Source organism: Panthera uncia (genome assembly GCF_023721935.1).
Source record: "Panthera uncia isolate 11264 chromosome E2 unlocalized genomic scaffold, Puncia_PCG_1.0 HiC_scaffold_20, whole genome shotgun sequence".
Lineage (NCBI taxonomy): Eukaryota > Metazoa > Chordata > Mammalia > Carnivora > Felidae > Panthera > Panthera uncia.
This window is the reverse complement of record NW_026057589.1, coordinates 7503621-7525751: the sequence shown is the minus strand read 5'-3', so window position 1 is coordinate 7525751 and position 22131 is coordinate 7503621. Positions and strand designations below refer to the sequence as shown.

Here is a 22131-nt window from a genome sequence, read left to right as displayed (position 1 = left end):
GTTAAAAAACATCCAGCAGTAAGAAAGTACATTCCTGTTCAAGTAACATAGGGTATCTAACGGGAAAATGTGCATAACAGACAACATGAAGGAAGATTACAAAAGAGGATACAGAACAGGATTCCAACTTTTCCAACTTAGTTTTTTATTTTCTTTTAAGTTTATTTATTTTAAGAGAGAGAGAAAGAGAATTCGGGGGAGGGGCAGAGACAGAATCCCCAGCAGGCTCCGCACTGTCAGCACAGAGCCTGATGCAGGGCTCAAACTCATGAACCGTGAGATCATGACCCGAGATGAAGTCAGACACTTAACCGACTGAACCAACCAGGTGCCCCCCAACTTAGTTTAATAAAATGAAACAAAACTATACAAATAGCATTCCTGGTGAGATCTCCCTACCTTAAGTCAGGTGGGTACTGTATCTCGCCTGGACTGATGCAATGGCCTCTGAACTAGTTTCCCTGTTTCCCTTCTTTCTTGCTCCCTTACCACCCATTTTTCACACATTGGCCAGATTTCTAAAATGGACATTCATGGGGTGCCTGGGTGGCTCAGTTGGTTAAGCATCTGACTTCAGCTCAGGTCATGATCTCGCAGTCCGTGAGTTTGAGCCCCATGTCCGGCTCTGTGCTGACAGCTCAGAGCCTGCAGCCTGTTTCAGATTCTGTGTCTCCCTCTCTCTCTGCCCCTCCCCCATTCACATTCTGTCTGTCTCTCAAACATGAATAAACGTTAAAAAATTTTTTTTAAATAAAATGGAAATTCATGATCAGCAAGGAGACTTCCCTTCTGAAACCTCCCATGGGAAAACTTGTAAGCTCAAATCTAAACTCTTTCACCTGGCCTACAGGGTCCTTTAGGGCCCTATCAGCAGATCTGCATCTAGCCTCATACACTCTGCTTTAATCATATTAAACTGCTTTTAGTAGCCAGAACATTTTAGGCTTCTCTCCTCCTGCCTCTGGACCTTTGTACATGCCATTCCCTCTTCTAGGAATATATAAACAACTAAACTCCTACAAAGTCATTGTATAAATACACTAGTACAAGTGCCCAAAGAGGTGTAGGCAAGAAAAATATTGTAACATCTTTATCTAACATCAAGATTAAAAAAAAAAACTCAAATATCCACACTATGTGTATAGTGTGCTGTCCTCTGTTTTTTAGGAAGGATACACAAACACATATGTTAATACATGAATAGAATTTTCTCTGGAAGGATGTATGAAAAACTGGTAATATTTATTACCTGTGGAGAAGAAAACTGAGGGATCAGAAGTGGAAAGAAATTATTTTTCATTATTACCAGTTTGTATTGTTTGATATATCTCTCCCCACATGTTTGTATTTAATGTGGTAGTTACAAAATACTTGTATAGCACTGTTACATTTTGTCTTTAAAACTGTATTATTACCTGTACATGTCCATTTACAAAAGTGCAGGGAAAAAACCCAAAAGGAATACACCAAACTGTTAATAGTGTTTATCTCTGTGGAAAAAAAATAAAAGGGCTACTTCTTTAGGGTTTAGTATAGTTCTACAATTATTAGACTCTTCCAAAGAATGAAACTAAATGCTACTCGGATGATACAAAAACAGATTAAGGCCAAATGTGAGGAAAGTTCTAAGAATTGCCTCTGTAATGTCAATTCCTTCTACACTTGGGCAGATACACGGCTGCCAGTACCCTCCCCCTCCTGCCTTCTTTCCTTCATGCCTGCACTTCTCCCACAGTGTCCTAGCAAGGCTTTGAATCCACCCAAGAAGTCTAAAGTTTTGAGAGAGAGCGGGCGAGCATGTGCACATGGGAGGACAGAGTGGGAAAGAGGATCCCAAGCAAGCCCTGCACCACTGGCGCAGAGCACGACGTGGGGCTCAAATCCATGAACCATGAGATCATGACCTGAGCCGAAATCAAGAGTTGGACACTTAAGTGAGTGGTTACCCAAGACACCCCAAAACCACCCAAGAAGTCTAGACTTTACTGCCAGAGTAAACTAGACAAAAACTACTTTTATTATCTCATTATATTTATCAGAAAGCTTCAGTCCTATTTCCTACTATATTGGATTCCTTTCAAAATTATACAATACAGGGCACCTGAGTGGCTCAGTTGGTTGAGAGTCCGACTTCGGTTCAGGTCATGATCTCACAGTTTGTGAGTTTGAGCCCTGTGTCAGGCTCTGTGCTGACAACTTGGAGCCTGGAGCCTGCTTCAGACTCTGGGTCTCATTCTCTCTCTGCCCCTCCCCCATTTGTGCTTGGTCTTTCTCTGCCTCTCAAAAATAAATACATTAAAAAAACTTTTTTAATTATACAATACAAACAGAAGAAAACTCAGATCATCTAGAATATAAATCTATAGGGTTGTTTTTTTTTTTTGAGAGAGAGAAAGAAACAGAGTGGGGAAGAAGGACAAAGGGGGGATGGGGGAGAGGGGAGAGAGAGTGAGAATCTTAAGCTGAGAATCCATGCTGATCCCACAATCCTGGGCTCATCACCTGTGCCAAAATCAAGAGCCGGACGGACACTCAACTGACTGAGCCACCGAGGTGCCCCTCTATTGGTTTTATATAAACATTCTGGTTTATATCTATAGTCTCCTCCCTATATATACACACATACCTTTGTGCATACATTTGATAATTTGCTTTATGTAAAAGGTCTCAAATCTCTCCATTTCAATGTATTACTATACATAATATAATGGTTTCATGACATTCTATTATATAGACATTCACAACTTAATCAGTCCTCTATTGTTGAATATGGTTAGTCCCAAATTTTGGTAATTCTACTTTATTAAAAAAAAAAAAAAAAAAAAAAAAAAAAAGGAAAAATTTATTTGCGTTACAAAATCTTATACAAACTAGAAAAGCTAGAAAAAGTTACTCCAAACTTAACCACCCTTGCACTACTAGTTCTTTATTTTATTTTGACCAGTGTTTTCATGTCTGTTTTGTCTTTTTCCTGGGGTATTCATTCAATTACACACTAAGTTCTTGCTATGTGCCATGTTTTTGGTTTTCTTTACTTTTATTCCATAACAATTTCTTTTTTTGGAACTATATTAAAAAAAAAATCATAGACATTTTGCTGGCTAAGAGTCTTCCCAATTAGTTTCTTTTTGTGGTTGTCAAACTTCACTCCCACATGGGGTATGGCCCTGTTTACTCATCCATTTCTCTGCTGCTCAAGAGATTTTGATTAATGTCATTTTCTCATCCACAAAGTCCCAATTTACTTGATTCACTTAACTTCTGTACAGTCTGGTGGTCATCGCTGTAGCTTAATGCAAAATATATACATTGACCCACTATTCTAATGTCTACAGATTATCACTTTACTTCTATATAGCACATTACCGTTACAAATACATGGATTTCCCCCTAACAATACTTCATCTAACTGCCACAGCCTATAACAAGGTAGATACATCATTTTACCAATGAGGAAAGGAAGGCACAAGGAAGTCACCCTTGATGGACTTGCCCAAGGATACATAGCTATTAAGCTGCAGTGACTAAACCTTGGTGCCCTAATGGGATTAAAATCGAATTTATACTGCTTCTGAATTTCTTGATATACCTAGATCAAGGTCTCTCCTCCAGAAAGCCTTTCTCAAAATCTTTCACCAACTCCTGTAACAGACTACCCTCTCTGCATCCTGAACACACTTTTATCAGAGCACAAACAACACTTAATCTCTTCCCTATACTCAAGACTCTCAGAAAAACAATCTTTTTCTTATTTAAGAAATCCCTGGGGATTCAAATCCCCACTATGTAACACACTGCCTGGCACAAAGCAGAAAGGCAAGTGTTCAAAGAATGGAATGAATACAAGTATTCAACAAATACTACAAATATTTAGAGTACATCCAAATATTCAGGTTGATCCAATTCAAATCATTTCAGAGAAATTCACACTCCATGATATCTAGAACAAATTAGGTTCAAATATAAAACTTGTATTCAAACAGATATTGTCAGTATAGAAAATGTATTTCTTACGTGCCACTTATATTAAGAGCAATACACTAGTAACAATAGGTAATAATAAAAAAAATAGACACTTCTAAATAACTGTCTTAGGAATCACAAGGTCTACAAGCTTAAGATTTAGACATATTATTAAGACTCTCAATACTTAACTTGAATGGGGAGGTAACAAATTAGTATAAATTGTTAATTATGCTGGAGTTAATATGACATTTGCTTTCAAAATCTTGTTTTGTAGAATTTATTTTACAGTTAAAAAAATTTTTTTTTTGAGAGACAGCACACGTGTAAGCAGGGGAGAGGGGCAGAAGAGAGAGAGAGTCCCAAGCAAAATCCACACTCAGTGTGGAGCCTGACATGGGGCTTGATCCCATGACCCTGGGATCATGACCTGAACTGAAATCAAGAGTCAGAAACTCAACTGACTGAGCCACCCAGGCGCCCCAAATGATATGTGGCCTTTTACAAAGTAGGCTCCATGCCCAATGTGGGGCTTGAACTCATAAGAGTTCCTGCTGAGATCAAGAGTCTCATGTTCTATGGACTGAACCAATCGAACACCCCATTTTACAGTTTTAGACCTGAGTCTGTTCATTGTTTAAAAAAAATTTTTTTTCTTTTTAAATTATAATTAGGTCATTGGAATAGTCTTAATGACAGTATTTCTGTCTTGGTCCGCCATCTACAACTGTCTACCAATCGGTGCAGAGCTCTTGTGCATGTTGGGCACCTGTAGAAACATGCATGCAAGCAAACAAGCACCGATTTAATACAATTTAATGTCTATATTCCACAATAGGATGCTACAGGGAACAAAGTAAGGAGCTGGATGACAGAGCTGTTCCATAGCTCAGAACTATTGCTTCTCAAATGTTTCCACTGTAGTACCTAAACAAAGGGCGATTCTTATTCCCTAGGGACTCATGACCCACTTTGCTGAAAACCTGGGTTCTCTTCAACAGTCTATACAGAGTTCCCATTCTGATCCTAAAATATGTATTTGCTTTAATGTAAAAATTTAAAAATTACTTACCAGTCAAATTACTTAACTCACCGCCCCCTCAATGAGCACAATTGAAGCTCCAAGAAGATGGGTCATGCTTATCTTGTGGCTTCAAGTACCCCGGAATCATACCACTTTGTACCCTAAGGGTATTCATATCCCAGTTTGAGAAACAGGGATCTAAACAATTAAATTGCCATAATACTTAAAAGTGACCAACACGTTCCTACAACCCCATTCCCCAAACTCTTAAGGCTAGTTTTCTCAACAGCTTTTTAAATCAGTATTGTTTTTCTTTTCAGGAGCTCATTAATATGTACTCTGTGTCAACACTCCTTAAAAAAACCTGCAGGGCACAAATTATTTCTTGAGTGACAGAATCCTAGCACACAGACCTGGTTCTTGCCACCTATCAATGTACTAAGCTGCTCATGGAAAATAGATTTGAATAGTAGAGTTTTCACTCCTGTTCCCTTCCTCCTCTCTATTTGCTCCAACACAGCTTGTAAGAAAAATCTTAGTAGTCACTTAGTTGATTCATTCACATAAGCTTATCTAATGTCAGCATTTATAACTCCCAACCTTTCCCTTTTGCCGTTACACAAGTGCAATTAAATTATTTTCACATTTTCTAAGGGACAAGAAGGATGTGTACTCTAATAGCCTGAGAAGAGATAATTTTCCTCCCCAGAACCCTACTTTGTTGTTTATGAGATTCCAAAGCCTAGTAGATGTCAATATTTATGAGGCCTGTTTCAAGTTCCCTATAATGTCCATTATATTCTATAGCAGAAATTGTAGGCTACAGTAAATTGTAAGTGACCCCTTAAAATGTTTCAAAACGTTACTCATAATGAATATAATACTGATACAAAAATGGGTCATCAACTAGACTAATTAAAATTAATTAAGACAACTTTTATCTAGGATCCATTTCCAAAAAAATAGGATTCCATCTATTGCTCATCAAAATTTCAAATTGCCACAGGCCATGGACTCTTGACGTCTTTTGTTAATAATCAAAATATACGTTCCAAGGGTTTCTGCAGAAAAACAACTATTTCCTGGGGTCTATGTACATGCTCAGAATGGTACTTAATGCTTTATACACATTCTCACCAACCTAGAGCCTAGCCTCTGTAATTGGTGTTCTCTCACAAATGGGGACCATAGGAGTAGAGAAGTTAAGTAACGTGCTCAGTGTCACCCAGCTAGTATATGCCAGTGCAGAGTTTCAAACTGAGGACTCTGACTATAAAACTTGTATGCCCCCAATTATTCACTGTCCTGCATCTTCTATACCCAAGAACAACATAGCAAATCCTCCAACCCCAGAAAGGATTTATTACTCCCATTTTCAAGACCAAGAAATGGAAAGAGCATTTACCTCTCCGTGGCTGCAAAGTCAGTTTCAGGAGAGAACACAGAACCCAGCTCTCAAGCCCCTGGTCAGCAACCTGTCCACTAGTGCATCTTGGTCTTTGGCTCCAGATCTGTGACCATTCTAAAACAGAAACATAAATCATTTTATGAACACCAAATACACACAACTGCACATATAATATGGAAAGCAAATTGAGGGCAAGATAAAAGCTGACAAAATTGGTTAAAAAACAATATACTTGTTCTGATACATCACATTACTAAATGAGGCATTCCATAAATTCTACCAAACCAATAATAAAACACTTATTTCTTTATATATTTGCTAAATATATAAAGGACTAAAGATCTGTGGTTATCAAAATAGCACCATTGGGGTGCTTAGCTGGCTCAGTTGGTGGAGCATGAGACTTGATCTTGGGGTTGTGGGTTTGAGCCCCATGTTGAGTCTACACCCAACAGATTACTGAAAAAATAGTAACTTCATATTACTGAAAAAAATAATAAAATCTTAAAAAAAAAAAAAAAAAAAACCCATTATGACCTTGCAGGGAAATAATGGCATACGTATATATATTCGAGCTGACAAAAAAATTAATTCTTATAGATGTAGTAACTAATAGTCCTTTAACAGTATTATTTCCTTATCTTCAGGAAGGAAGGGCTTTCACTGTCTTGAAATTCCCAGAAGTACAGCAATGAAATACTTTTTTTGTTAGCTGATAATTTTATCCCCAAATTACAAATATATGAATCGTCAAGTTTTAAGCTTTAGGTAATAGTAGAGTGGAACTTACTTCCAAAAGAAAAAAAGAAAAGAAACTTCCAAGTGAAATGGAAGTGCTAAATTTGAATTAAGAGTTTCCAAAGAATTTGGCATATAAGGTACAACTACAAAGGAATCTATCTCGTAATTAACTAAAGCTCACAAAACTAAGCTAATATAATACTTTCTTAGAAGCTAAAGAAAAGTCTTCTCTGTTGAGAGGCAATTTACATCTTGAAAAGAGGATTAGCATATCTAGTCCAAGAAACACTTTTGTATTAGAGTCCATATAGTGTTACTAGCATGCCTCAAAGGGAGGAGATTTTATATACCTGAACATTCTAGAGATAACTAAAAATGAACACCAAGTATAGAAAAATCACTATTCTCAATGCATACATTAGCAGTCTATAAGCAATGTCCCATCTTTGCACTGAAATATTAATCACTAAGAAAATGCAGACCTGCCGGTGAAGATCTGAAGATGGTGACTAGAGAAAGTTTAATGTTTAGAAAAACAAACATGGTACGCCAAATCCACACATCCAACTGCAAACCAGGGTCTTCAAGGCTATGCATTATTTGCCATTGTTGTTCTTTCCAAACCTGTATGCTCTTTCTCAAAGTATTAAATTATGACAAATTTTAGTTGTTTGAAGAGGGACCTAATTTTTGGCCAAAGAGCCTGAAGTCATCCGGGACTGAGACAGGTCAGTAAGGTAAACAGATGATCAACTAAGTCTCTGGTTTAAAAAAATGAAATGGAAGCTATAGATGATGGGGAGTGAATTTGATGCCAGTAGCAAAAAAAGTTTCTAGAGGTGGACTTTTTACCAGCAGACACCACTGTGAAAGGCTCTGCCACAGGACTCTCCCTTGGGGCCCTAGTCAGCCGCAGGTGGCCTCTGCACTCCCAAAGAACTCCCTAAGCCACCCAAAGAAGTTCCTCATTTTTGTGTGTTCTTTAAAGCTATATCTTAAACCTCTTAGAATTGGAATAGTCTTAAGAATGACTTTTACAACTTCTAAATTTTCTTATGTTGGTTAAATAGACCCCTAAGGATGACTTTCACAATTCCTCTTAAATATTTTCTTATGTGGGCAAACATTCCTGTTGTAATCTTCATGTTATTGATTTAAGTTATAAGCTCCTTTCGGTAACCTTATATCCTCAATTCATTCTCTGTAGATTTCATTTTCCAATAAAAACAAAGTATGAATCTGGCATATAGGAAATCTCAAAGGACAGCAACTCTGTGGAGTCTACACCACTGAAAGAGCATAAATAACATGGAAGACTAAGAGGCTGATGACTGCATATGGCAGAACTAAACGAAGAAACAAAACATGGTTTGTGGAGCATAACACTAACCAGGGAAAACAAATTTTATTCCTGGCCCAATATAGATCTTCTGGATTTTAATTTTTAACCTGTGTAGAGATTATTTTTATAAGTAAAACAGACCACCTGCCATCCACAATGTGGAAAATCTCACAAACGCAAAAAAACTACAGACTAATTTATTAAACAATTAAGCATGGTTCTATTACCAAACCTGCACTTCATCAATACTACTGTATTTGTTAGTGCAATTTTACTTTTACTGTAGGAGGAGGAGAGAAGGGACATTTTGTAGAATTTGAAAAAGGATGTTGAAAGACTACTGTAGATGCAGATTGCTGCAAAATCCTACAGGTTGAGCAGACCCAACAACTTTGTTTAGTGCCAGCCTGTTTTAATTTCCTCATAAATTTAACAGTCTTAAAAAAAAAGTTAATCAAGATTTCCCTCTCTCCAAAGCAACCCGAGTTAATGTATCAACTGCTGCTGCACGATACTATATTAAAGTACTAGAATACTTGAGGAAAAGGGAAAAAGAAATAACTCTGACAATTCAGCAGGAAGCTTTTTAATGACTTAAGACAGCTGAGGACAGTAAACTTAATATACATGTCCTGTTTAACTTCTTTTGCCGCCTATAGGGAACTTAGATTTTTAACTTTCCTACTTGATTTAAACTCAAAGCTTGAAGACTACTTATGCGAATGTTTACTTAACGCTGAACTCTGAGCTACAGGAAGTCAGCTACTAAAGAGTAGTTACATTAGGCGTAGATATTTATAAACCAACTGCAGCTAGCGACCCAGGATTCAATTACAACATCAACCCTCATATTTCAGCGTATGGGCAAATTACCAGTGGAGTCAAGAATAAATTCATTCTGCCCTACTGGAGCTTTAGATCAGGTTGCACAATCCCGGGGCAGAAGTGCCTTCGCCTAGCCCTAAAGCATCAGGTACTAAATACTGTACTAACTCAGTGTCAGGACATTTTAAAGCGGGAGGGAAACGCAAGTGTCGCCTAAACCAATTCGACAAGCCCATAATCCCGAATTCAGGAATTTGTCACGTCACGAGATCAGAATGAAATTAAGTTTCGATCCCTTTGAGATCTCTTAGCGCACAAAGTCAGGCTATCATTACAAGAGGAGTCCGACCCTGGCTGTAGGAAAACGACTCGGTGCGGAACTCGAGTCTCTTCCGCCCACTGTGTGGGGCCGCACCAGTCAGGTCCAGCGAGGAGCTGGGGCGCGAGTTTGGGGGCGCAGCCGGGCCCGGCGGGGGCGGCGAGCGCGCGTCCCCCCGCCCGCTCAGGCAGCGTCGAGGCGCGAGCAGCTCAGCCAGCCTTGCAGAGGGAGCTCTCGGCAGCTCTGGGGTCTCTCTGCTCGCAGCCGCAGCAGCGCCGCCTGCGCCACTCGGCGGAGACGGAGACCAGAGGCGGCGGCGCGCGGACTGGGAGCGACCGCAGAGCAGCCGAGCGGCAGGGGTACGCTCGCAGAGCGGCCGGGGTAGGTTCCGGGGACCGGGCAGGCTGGAGGAGGGGCAGCCAGAGAGGCGTCGGCCAGGGCCCGACACTCATACTACCCGGACACCGGGCTGCGCGCGCGCGCGCGCGGCGACAGTGGTTCGGGACCCTCGAACAAGGCGGGCGCGGGAGCCGGGATGCGGAGATCGCCTCTCGGCTGAGGCCACCCGCCGCGGGAGGGGCGGAGGGCAGAGGGCGGGCCGCGGCCGGGCAACCAGTCGGGCCAAGAGCCGGCCTCGAGGGCAGAGACAAAGGAAGGAAAATGGAGTCGCCGGCGCGCGGGCCTCTGTTGCTGCCGCCGCCGCCAGAGGCCTAGCGCGCCGCCAGGAGGGAGGCCTAGCGGGCGGGTGTGGGGGGGGGGGGGGGGGGGGGCGGCCGGGCCGCGGCGGCGACGGGCAATGGCGGCGGCCGCGCCGCAGCAGGGACGGTAGAGGGAGACAAACACCCCCCGGCGGCGGCGCTGGCGCCGGGCTGCAGCCAGCGCCGACCGGAGCGGCCCCATCGTGACACCTAGAGGCGGCCCGCGAAACCTCCTCCACCCCGGGCCCCCTTACCTCCGCGCCACACCCCCTGCAGCGCCCGCTCCGCCGCCGCTCCACCGCTCCGGCCACCCGGCGTCCCCGGACAGCTCCGCGCACCCGCACCGGCTACCGCCGCCGCAGCTACCGCCAAAGAAGCAGCTCCGCGCACGGTTTAATCGCTCCACAGGCTCGGACACAAAATGGCGGCGGCGCGGTGCAGTGCGCCTGCGTCGGCGCTGCCGGGGCCGCGGGTGCTGATAAGGGAAGGGACGGGTGGGGGGGCCGGCCAGGCGACGAGTGGAGGGCGGGGGAGGAAAGGTGAGGGGAGGGGTTGGCGCAGGGCAGCATGGGAGGCGGCCCCGGGCGCCAACTTTCAAAAGCGGGCGCGATGGCGTCACGGGACGCGCCGCGAGTCGCGTCACGCCGCAGGCGCCCTCCCGCGCCCTCGCCCGGTCGCGCGTGGACTCTGCGGGCGCCGCTACGTCCGGGCTCCTGCTGGGTGGGGCTTCCTGGGCGGAGGCCGCCGCCGCCTCTGGGCGGTACAGGATCCCGGGGTCTCTTGACCTGGTTCCCCAGCCGCAGTCTCCCTTCCTGAATACGTAAAGAGGGTGGGGGCGGGTGGTGCGAGAGAGGGTGTTTGGAGGAAGCGCGCGCGGGGCTAGGCGGTGGGGTTGAGGCGGTTCTTGGGCCGGGCCCCGCCCCAATCTCCGCCCTAGCCGGGCCGGCCCCTCTCTCCCAGCGCCCCACCGCCGCCAGCTACCGAGTGAGGCCGGACTGGCCCCCATGCACTCCAAGCTCATCAGAACAGTACAGTGTCCACGAATGAGGGCGGGAAGGGGTATCCTTTCCCAGCGGCTTTTAAGGGATCTCTCCGCCCTTAGAAGAGGGCCTCCTAAAACCGGGTGCAAGAGGACAAGGGCTTCTTGGTGTCACCAGGCCCCTTAAGCCGGAAAGGCCAGCAGAAGACCAAATTTGATGCTTTTTACACGACCATAGCAGTCTTTGGCCAAAAGGGTTTTCTTACTCGGCGCTATATAATGCTGTATTTTTAAAACGTGCACTTGTTGCCTTTGCTTGAGAGTGAAATTCTGTGTGGGTGGCGCCCTTAAGCCCCTCACAGTGCAGTCGCCCCTCCCCCTCCCCAGGATGCACCTGCGGACTTTACCCAACTTGCAATGATGAAGTTCACCTACCACAGACTGGAGGATGTTCTGGTGGCTCAGGGAGGAGAGCCTTTGGTACTGATGGGAACTGACTCAGGACTGTATTCTGAACTCCCTTACTTTCGATATCACGGATAACAAGCAGACCCAGCATCAAGGAGACAGCTTCTGCGCTATTCAGCAGATTGTTTCATTATGAGGATGCCAGCCCAGTATTGACAGATTTTTCTGGGTGTTTCTGAAAAAGGAAATCAGACGGGCGCCTGGGTGGTACAGTCGAATAAGAGTCTGACTTTGGCTCAAGTCATGATCTTGGCGGTTCTTGGGTTTTAGCCTCGCATTGGGCTTTTGTGCTGACAGCTCCGAGCCTGGAGCTTGTTTTGGATTCTGTGTCTTCTGCTCTCTGCCCCTTACCTGCTCAAGCTCGGTCTCTCAAAAATAAACATTAAAAAAAAAGGGGGGGGGATCAGAAATCTAGATTTTTGTAATGTAAATCTTCAGATATTTAGATGTTAGCAACTAAATCAGATGTTTTTAAAATGCATAAGCTTGATTAAACCATTCGTGTGGGCTGTCAGTGTATGGCCTCTGACTTGGAGAGGAGAATGAAGAGAAATTCCAAGGCCAGATCCTAGACACTCCAGCATTTAGAAATAGGTAGGGTAATGAAGGAGACTGAGAGGGAGCAGCCAGGAAGGCAAGAAAGAAATCCACAAGATTGTTGAGTTTGGAACCCAAGGGCAGAGAAGGTTTAGGGTAGGGAGGAGTGGTTAACTGTGCCTAGTGCTGCTGAGAGGTCAGCTTGGGCCAGAGACATGGCTGTTGGACTGGTCACCTTGGAAGTCACTGGAGAATATCAGTGGTGACTGGCTTGATTCATGTTGGTAAATCAACAGATGCAGATCTCACTAGAATGAGTTTGAAGAGTGATTGGAAAAGTAAGGGACTAGAGATAGCACACATAAGCAAGATGAGAAGTTTTGTTGTGAAGGGAGCAAAGAAATTTAGGGATAAATGGAAGGCAATGGGTCAAGGGAGGAGATGTTTTAAAACATGAGAGTTCTTGATTGTGTTTATGTGCCATTGGGAGTGATACAGGAGAGAGAAGGCTTGCTTGACTTACATAGGAATGAAACCCATGAGAGGATATAAGGGCACGGAGAACTGACCTCAGGAACAGGATGCTTCTGCCGTGAAGTAATGAAGGTGAAGATGGATGCAAATGCTGGGGAGAGGAAAAGGAAGGACTGCCTTGTCAGCATTGGGTACCCATTTGAAGTTTGTGATCATGACTTTAAAGTTAAACCAGTTGGCCCAGTATGTGGTTTTTTCCCAGCAACATTCAGCTGCTTGGGTGCAGACATGCAGAAAAGGGATAATTTGGTTTCTCAACACCAGGTCCTAAGTTTTCTGGTTCCTAATCTCAGGTACTTGATTTATGTGACTAGCTAATATTCTAGAAATATGTGAATATTTGGAAAATTTACATGTGACCCATTTTTCTAGAAACCAAATGATCCCATTTGTCTTTTATGTACACCTGAGGACTCAAAAATAAAACCCTCAAACTTAGAGGAAAATTACCATATACCTCCAGAATATTTGTATCTTGCAGTTTCTTCAGCTCTCAACCCCAAATACCTCCTGGTATATCTAGGAACTATGTACCAGAAACAACAAGACTGACTTGCACTTAAGTTCTTAGCTTCTTTTTCTTTCTGGTACCTTTAATAATCTGATTAATAAACTTTCTGTACAACTTTACCTGAAACCATATGAGTAAGCTATGAGAATGTCTTCAAGGGACACCTGGGTGCCTCATTCAGTTGAGCGGCCCACTTTGGCTCAGGTCATGATCTCATGGTTTATGAGTTTGGGCCTGGCATTGGGCTATGTGCTGACAGCTCAGAGCCTAGAGCCTGCCTCTGATTCTGTGCCTCCCTCTCTCTCTGCCCCTCTCCTGCTCTGTCTCTCAAAATAAGGAAATATTTTTTAAAAAAAGAAAAAAAAGTCTTCTAAAGCTTTAATATGGGCAAATATAAGTCAATGTATTTAGATGGAAAAAAACCTCAACTATATTTACAATTATATTAACAGCTGCTATGGTCTGAATATTTGTGTCCCTCTCAAAATCCATATGTTGAAATCCTAATGCTGGAGTGCCCGAGTGGCTCTGTTGATTAAGCATCCGACTCTTGATTTCAGCTCAGGTCATGATCTCGCAGTTTGTGAGTTTGAGCCTGGATTTGGGCTCTATGCTGACAGTGTGGAGCCTGCTTGGGATCCTCTGTCTCCCTGCCTCTCTGCCCCTCCCCTGCTTGTGCTCGTTCTCTCTCAAAATAAATAAATAAACTTAAAAAAAAAATCCTAATACTTGATGGGATGGTATTAGTAGGTGGGGCCTTTAGGAGGTACTTAAGTCATGAGAGTAGAACCTTTATAAATAGGTTAAATGCCTTGTAAAAGAGCTTCACAGAGATCCCTAGTCCCTTCCACCATGTTAAGGACACAGCCAGAAAGCAATGGCTATGAGCTAAGAAGAGGGCCTTAATCAGAAAGCAACCATGTTGGTACCTTGATCTTGGACTACTGAGTCTCTAGAACTGTGAGCAATAAATTTCTGTTGTCTATAAGTCACCCACCCAGTCAATGGTATTTTGTTATAGCAGCCTGAACTGACCAAGACAACTATGTTTATACCAACTATATCAGGGGTGCCTGGCTGTCTCAGTTAGTGGAGACTTTTTGATCTTGGGGTTGTAAGTTCAAGTCCCACATTGGGTTTAGAGATTATTTAAGAATAAAATCTTAAAAAAAAAAACAAAACCCTCCATCTGGGGTGCCTGGATGGCTCAGTCAGTTAAGCATCCAACTCTTGGTTTCAGTTCACGTCATGATCTCATGGTTCATGAGTTCGAGCCCCTGTCAGGATCTGTGCTGGTAGCACGGAGCCTGTTTGGGATTCTCTGTCTCTCTCTGCCCGCTCCCCCCCGCCCCATCCCTCCTCCACTCATGCTGTCTCTGTCTCTCTCAAAATAAATACACGAACTTAAAAAAACACCTTGGGGCACCTGGGTGTCTCAGTGGGTTAACCGTCCGACTTTGGTTCAGGTCATGATCTCAGTTCATCAGTTCGAGCCCCACGTTGGGCTCTGTGCTGACAGCTCAAAGCAGGCTTCAGGCTCTGTGTCTCCTACTCTCTCTGCCCCTCCCCTGCTTGCATTCTGTCTCTTTCTCTCTCAAAAAATAATAAAAATATATAAATAACAAAATATTTATCAACTATATGACCTCTGAGGCATCAGAAGCCAAGAATGGGGTCCAAGTGGCCTTGGAGCATGCTTTCTGAAGACAAAGATCCTAGAGGCTATTCACTAGGAAGGAGCAAATAGAAATGTTTTCTTCTCTTTGTGGAAAACTGTGAGATGTCCTACTTTATGGAATTGACTCCAAAAACCAAGAAATGGAGAGCCAAACCAAAAGGATAGGATGTTTCAGGCTGGACAGAAATAAGCTGAGAGGGAAAAGCAATATGATGAGAGTACGAAACAGTTGGTATAATAAAAATAAGGACAGATTTGTTCCCTGCAGTACTACTCCAGACTACCTCACCAGTGAGAACTATGGTGGTTTAAAACCACTCAGTAATTTAAGGAAGAGTTCTTCCCATGAACTCTGTCTTAGGTTTGTAGTCCACAGGAGTTTAGGGCATTATCAGCTGAAGCTGTTGGCTTACCACATGGCATTAGTGAAGTCACCACATTCCAGGATCTGGTCCTCAGCCTCACAGGCAGGACCAGAAATATAGTCTGTATCCTGAGAGTGTATTCCTTCTTTAGGGACTTGTCTGGTTCACAGGAGCTTGATGGATAAGCAGAGTGCTGCTGTACTAACTGGCAAGTGGACCAATGCCCTTGTGTTGGCAAAAGGCACGTTCTTTCCTTGCAGGAGAGCCTCCTGAAAATCCATATTACTAGAAAGCTTGGTGTGCAGTTAATTAGATTAAGAGATGTAAATTATATAACTTAGACATTTAATACCACCCTTTCTGGATGCTAGAGTGAAATTGTCCAGCATTTGAGTCTTATCCTGTCTCTTTATTGGTTTTATGATCTTGGGTGAATTATAACAACTGTAGATTTCTTCGCTATAAGATAGGGTGGTAATTGTACTTCACACAGTGGTAAGGATTCAACAAGAAAATTCAAGTAAAGCTCTTGGATAATTCTAGACACCAGTAACCATACAAAAAATGTAAACTATTGTTACTATTTTATTTTTATGCTTCTTGTTACCTACCTTCACTCCCAAATCTACCTTCTGATGGACATGGTCTTTCTAGATTCATTAACAGAATCTATTACTGACTAGGCTTTCCATTCTTTCTGTGAAGGGCGTACTTTGCTCTATAATCCTTAGAGAACAATTCCATTTCCAAGATCTCCCTTGATTCCCACTGTTGCCCCATATAAAGTCTGCAATTACTACAAGATTTATGTGGTTTTTAGAAACTCTTTCAGCAAGAGAATTGCTGATAGAGGAGAAGTGTTGATTTTCTAAGTAATGATGGTAATGGTAATTCTAAGTAATGATTTCTTGCCTGCTTTAAGGGTAAGATCTAAAGTTACATCTGAATACTCCTGTCTGTATCTGTTATGTGACATATAATCCAGTTTAGCAAACATTTATTGAGTACTTGCTGTTCTATTCACTGGGGATATAAAAATGACCCAAGATGTGTTTCCTGTCCTTGAACTCAAAGTTTAACTGGTGAGACTAGTTAAAAAAACAGAACAAAACAAAATAAAACAAAAAAACAGGGGCGCCTGGGTGGCTCAGTCAGTTGGGCGTCTGACTTCGGCTCAGGTCATGATCTCACAGACCGTGAGTTCGAGCCCCACGTCGGGCTCTGTGCTGACAGCTCAGAGCCTGGAGCCTGTTTCAGATTCTGTGTCTCCCGCTCTCTCTGACCCTCCCCCGTTCATGCTCTGTCTCTCTGTCTCAAAAATAAATAAACATTAAAAAAAATTAAAAAACAAACAATTATTGCAATAATGGCTATAATGGGAAGAAATGGATAGATAAAGGGGTAAATCATTCTCTAGGAGTATCTCATTTCAGCTGGGTGTTAAAGGATCAGAAAGCATAAACAAGCAAGGCAAAGGCATGTAAGGTGAAAAGAGCCATAATCAAGAGCATAAAAAGGCACAAGAATGTTGGGGGACAGCAAGTCATTCCACGCCATTGGACTAGGGTGTAGAGTAGTGACACTAAACCTTGTAAGACATTTGGAAAGCTTCCAATGTCAACTGCCAAGGGCAACCACTTTCTTGTAACATATTAAAGACTTGCCCTTTCATATCTCCTACCCAGACCACAAATTTTTTTCTTTACTGATGTCTTTAGACCCCTGTAAAAAGCCACGTTTATTTTTTACCTCACAGCTCAAATTACTGCTTTCTAAACTCTAACAGACTTTACCTAGACCTACGTCCCACATTTGTTTTTTGTGCTCTTACTTGCATTTTTCAGGCATGCATTGATCACCCTTGTAACAATCTCATCTGTACATTTTTCATTTTGCAAAACTTTTTGATGTGTGTTCTTTGAATTGATGTTCACAGCTGTATTTGAAGAGCCAGACACAGGTTTGTCCTAAGCTCAAGACATAATGTGACTTGCTCAGAGTCATCCGGTAACTTGTTGGAAAAATCAGAATGAGTGCTCAGATCTTCCAGCCCCACCTCCTCTCTTCCAGTTCTTTCCCTGGCTGCTCAGAGGTCTTCACTGCCAGATAACATTTCCATTTTTTTATGTGTATTTATTTTTATTTTTTTAATGTTTATTTTTGGGAGAGAGACAGACAGACAGAGCATGAGTCGAGGAGCAGCAGAGAGAGAGGGAGACACAGAATCTGAAGCAGGCCCTGGGCTCTGAGCTGTCAGCACAGAGCCCAACACGGGGCTTGAACTCACAGACCACGAGATCATGACCTGAGCCAAATTCGGATGCTTAACCAACTGAGCCACCCAGGTGCCCCTGTTTATTTTTGAGAGAGACAAAGACAGAGCGTGAATGGGGGAGGGGCAGAGAGAGATGGAGACACAGAGAATCTGAAGCAGGCTGCAGGCTCTGAGCTGTCAACATAGAGCCCGCCATGGAACTCGAACCCACAGACTGTGAGATCGTGACCTGAACCGAAGTCGGACACTTAACTGAGCCACCTAGGCGCACCTGGAGTGATGAATTTTTAATCTAGAAGTATGTTCTGAGTAACTGCTTGAGATCCAGATCAATGCATCAATGCCCACACTGGGTAATACTGGACATAGATTATCTTCCTAGCTCTTAAGTGCCTTATATTTTTGTCTTATGTTAGTCTATAGAAGCTAGACTAAACTTCATGAGCATTAGTAGCTAAAAGTCAAGGATGAAGAGACAAGTATAAAGCATGGACTGCAGGTATGGGAGGAATAGATGGATCACTGGACATCACAGTAGTTCTATAAGACTTCATAGTAAAGTACGGATGACCCTTAAGCTGCCTCTGGTCCACACCCATCTCTCTTTGCCCTGGATCTACATTTCCAGATTTTTTCTGGATACTTCTTCCTGGAAAGCTCCCAGATCACCTTTCCAGCTTGTTTACTCTCCTCCCAACCTGTTAAAAGGGCTCTCCCTTTTCAGTGAAAGATACCACCCTCCATCCAGAAACTTGGGCTTCATCCTCTCACCTCCCACATCCTATCAGCACCAAACTTTGTTTTTCCCTTCTGTCTTTGGAACATCTCTTCAGTATCCTATCCATCCCACTGCCTCCATCCCAGCCCAGGCCATTATCGTTTCTCCTAACTACGGCTTCAGACTCCTCACTGTTTCCTGCCTCCTCTCTCCACACAACTGCTAGAGGACCTTTCCAAAGACCAGCTGTGATCACAAAATTCCCCTGCTTCGAGCCTACATGTGGCTCTTCGGTTACCTGGGAGTAAATTCCAAACTCCACAGCCATTCCACCAGGCCTTATGACCAAGCCCCTGCTTACCTCTTCAGCTTCGTTTTTTTTTTTTTTTTTCCCCTTCATTTTTTTATTTTTAAGGGGCTCCCAGGTAGCTCAGTCAGTTAGTTAAGCATCCCATTTCATCTCAGGGCATGATCTTGCAGTTCCTGAGTTCGAGTCCTGTATCGGGCTCTCTGCTGTCAGCACGGAGCCCACTTCAGATCCTCTGACTCATTCTCCTCTGTCCCTCCCCTGCTCACGTTTTCTCTCTCTCTCAAAAAATAAACATTTAAGATAAACAAATAAACATTTTTTAAAAAGATTTTATTTTTAAGTAATCTCTATACACAACATAGGGCTCAAACTCACAACCCTGAGATCAAGAGTTGCATGCTCCATCCACTGAGCCAGCCAGGCGCCCCTCTTCAGCCTCATTTCTAACGCCCCCCTCAGGCCCCTATGGATTTAGGTTGCTTGCCTCCTCTACCAGTCCAACCTCAGCTCTCCCTCCCTATATTGTTCCATGCTCTGGCTTCCATTTTATTCCTTAATTGGGATCCCAGTGTAAAAGTGCATTCTAAAACACTGTGTTCTGTAGGGCACATGAAGAGTGTTTTGAGTGTCTAAGCTTTTTCTGCGTTAAACATGGTACTTTCATACTTCAAATGTTTTGGATGGTGCCTATTACCTAGTAGAATAGTCAGCAAATACTTATGGTAACATGTATACATACTGGAGGATACAAAGTAAATGAGGATACAAAGTAAATAAGCAATTGCAATGGGATGTGATTACTACTGGACTAGGGTAAGTGCAGGTTCCTATGACAGGACCATAGTGGAGGAACCCACTTCTGAAGAAATCTGTGATGTCTAGGTTGAAGCCTATCAAATGAGCAAGCATTAGCAAGGCAAGATGAGGCCAGAAGAATGTACCACAAGGGGCAAGCAAGCTCTGTAAGTGCATCAGTGCAGAGCAAGAAGTTAGGTGGCAGACGGGGCACCTGGGTGGCTCAGTCAGTTAAGTGTCCGACTTCGGCTCAGGTCATGATCTCATGGTCCATGGGTTTGAGCCCCACGTCGGGTTCTGTGCTGACAGCTCAGAGCCTGGAGCCTGCTTCGGATTCTTTGTCTCCCTCTCTCTCTGACCCTCCCCCATTCATGCTCTGTCTCTCTCTGTCTCAAAAATAAATAAACATTTAAAAAAAAAAAGAAGAAGAAGAAGGAGTTAGGTGGCAGAAGTGAAGCTGGCTTTGTGCCCAGGTTGAGGGGGCTGGACTTTTCCCTAGGAGAAAGGAGAGCCTCTGTGGTGGGTTTGTTTTAGAAACCATTCTGAAAGGTGTACCTGGGTGGCTCAGTCAGTTAAGCGTCTGACTTCAGCTTGGGCTATGATCTTGCAATTTGTGAGTTCGAGCCCCACATCAGACTCTGCACTGACAGTGTGTCGTCTGCTTCAGATTTTCTCTCTCTCTCTCTCTCTGTCTCTGTCTCTGTCTCTCTCTCTCTGCCCTTCCACTTCTGTCTCTCAAAATAAATGAAATAAAACTTAAAAAAAAAGAAAGAAATCATTCTGACGAACCATGGAAAATGGATGGAAGAAGGGTAAGACCTGAGGCAGGAAGCCTGTGAGGGAGTTTCAGTGTCTTAGTGAGAGGTCAACATGTCTTGAATCTGAGTGGTGCCAATGGGGATAAACAGGAGTGGACAGAATTTAGAAATATTTAGGGCATTTAATTGAGAGGATTCTGGTGGCTGGGATGAGGGGACAAAGGAAAGAGTCAAGGTTGAGTTCATTGTGTGGCTTGCGTCCCTGGTAGTTTGGTAACCTCAAGAGACCCGGAGAAGAGGGGCACCTGGGTGGCTCAGTCGGTTGGGCGGCCGACTTCGGCTCAGGTCATGATCTCGCGGTCTGTGAGTTCGAGCCCCGCGTCGGGCTCTGTGCTGACAGCTCAGAGCCTGGAGCCTGTTTCAGATTCTGTGTCTCCCTCTCTCTGACCCTCCCCTGTTCATGCTCTGTTTCTCTCTGTCTCAAAAATAAATAAACGTTAAAAAAAAAATAAAAAATAAAAAAAATTAAAAAAAAAAGAGACCCGGAGAAGAAACAAGCTTTGAGATACTCAGTTTGATTTTGGGCATGCTGAGTTTGAAACACCTTGGCTATTCAAAAGGAGGTATCCAGCCAGCAGTTGGATATGGGGTGAGGAGACAGCCATGTGAATCATTGGATTCAGCCTCAGCATATAAATGGGAGTCAGAGGAATAGATGCGGTAGTTCAGGGAGTGTTTCAAGAGAGAACAGGAAAGAGCCTAGAATAGAATCTTAGGGAGTGATGTTTGTAAGAGGATGCTTGAGGAGGAGGTGGCAGAGAGGATTGTAAGGAGATTCAGAGGAAATAGCTAGAGATGTAGGTTTTAGCCGTGGCAATTCAATTACTTATTCAGTGGCTCTAAAGCAGCATTTATTGAGAGTCCATATGCCCTGGGTATGTTTAGAGACAAACGAGACTTGACCGTTGGCATCAAACTCAAACTCAAATGTGGTCACCACCATATTGTAACCTTTTGAAAAAAGAGGCTCCTCTCTTGCAGGCTATTGACGGTCTCATTTTCTAAATGATAGACTGCTTGTCCATAGCTGTTCATATAGGCCCTGGAGTCCTTACCAAGCTTACCCTTCCAATATTACCCAGGCACAGAAGATCTGGGTCCGACAGCCAAGCCATGGCAGGTAGTTGGCCTGAATAGGACACTCCAGGGCTGTCTGGTGGCTGGAAAGGAGGGCGAAGGAGCATGTCATATGCCTAGGGTTCAGCAAATTGTACCCACACATCGTGCATGGAAACACACAAAGAAGGCACCCCCACTTTGTGGGTGAGACAAAGAAGCAAGCAGTCCTCTTCCCACATGCCAACCCATCTGCTTCTTTGCCTTCACAAACATGCCTTTCTTTCTTCTTTTTTTGGTTCTCTACAGCTTTGAATACATGGAGAAGAAGAGTGGGAGACAGGAAAAAAGGTAAGATTAGAAGACGAAAGGGGGGAGAAAGGGGAAGCGCTGATGACCACCAACACAATAAACTATCCTGGACTACCTCAGTCTGGTCCCTCCTTTGTATCCTGCACTTATATTTTTGTCCTGGGAGAGCTCCAACTATGATGGCAAAGGCATAGCTGTGGCCTTGATGGACTTGATTGATGGGGCACTCCTCAGTATGTAACACTTCTGCTGTCCTCTCACAGAGGCTGGCACAGGCTCCACAGGACAGCTACGCATAGGCTTTCCCTGCCCTGGTGCCTTTGAATCCTGATGGTGTCATCAGGCCCCCTCCCCCCCATCACTTTGAGCAGCAGGAATGAGTGCCTCCCTGAACCTGTGTGACAGCAGGTAGGAGGTGGAGGGAGTGCCGGGTGGTGGGGGAGCACCTGTGAGGC

The 22131-nt window shown here is 43.7% G+C and overlaps 1 protein-coding gene and 1 long non-coding RNA gene across 4 annotated transcripts in view; one reads left to right on the top strand and one right to left on the bottom strand.

The window, feature by feature from the left end:
- CTCF (CCCTC-binding factor) overlaps positions 1–10801 on the bottom strand; it is a 47430-nt gene extending 36629 nt beyond the window's left edge. For 2 of the 3 annotated variants that reach the window (XM_049622945.1, XM_049622947.1), the window contains exons 1-3: positions 10575–10801; positions 6393–6509; positions 5036–5148 (exon numbers count right to left, since the gene is read on the bottom strand). The gene's annotated coding sequence lies outside the window, so the exon portion shown is untranslated. The remainder of the gene's footprint in view (positions 1–5035; positions 5149–6392; positions 6510–10574) is intronic. The other variant, XM_049622946.1, reaches the window with a different exon arrangement.
- On the top strand, positions 9767–21792 carry LOC125916626 (uncharacterized). The gene is made up of 2 exons (XR_007455989.1): positions 9767–10003; positions 21674–21792. It is a non-coding gene; the product is annotated as an uncharacterized LOC125916626 (long non-coding RNA).
- The last annotated feature ends 339 nt before the right edge of the window (positions 21793–22131 follow it).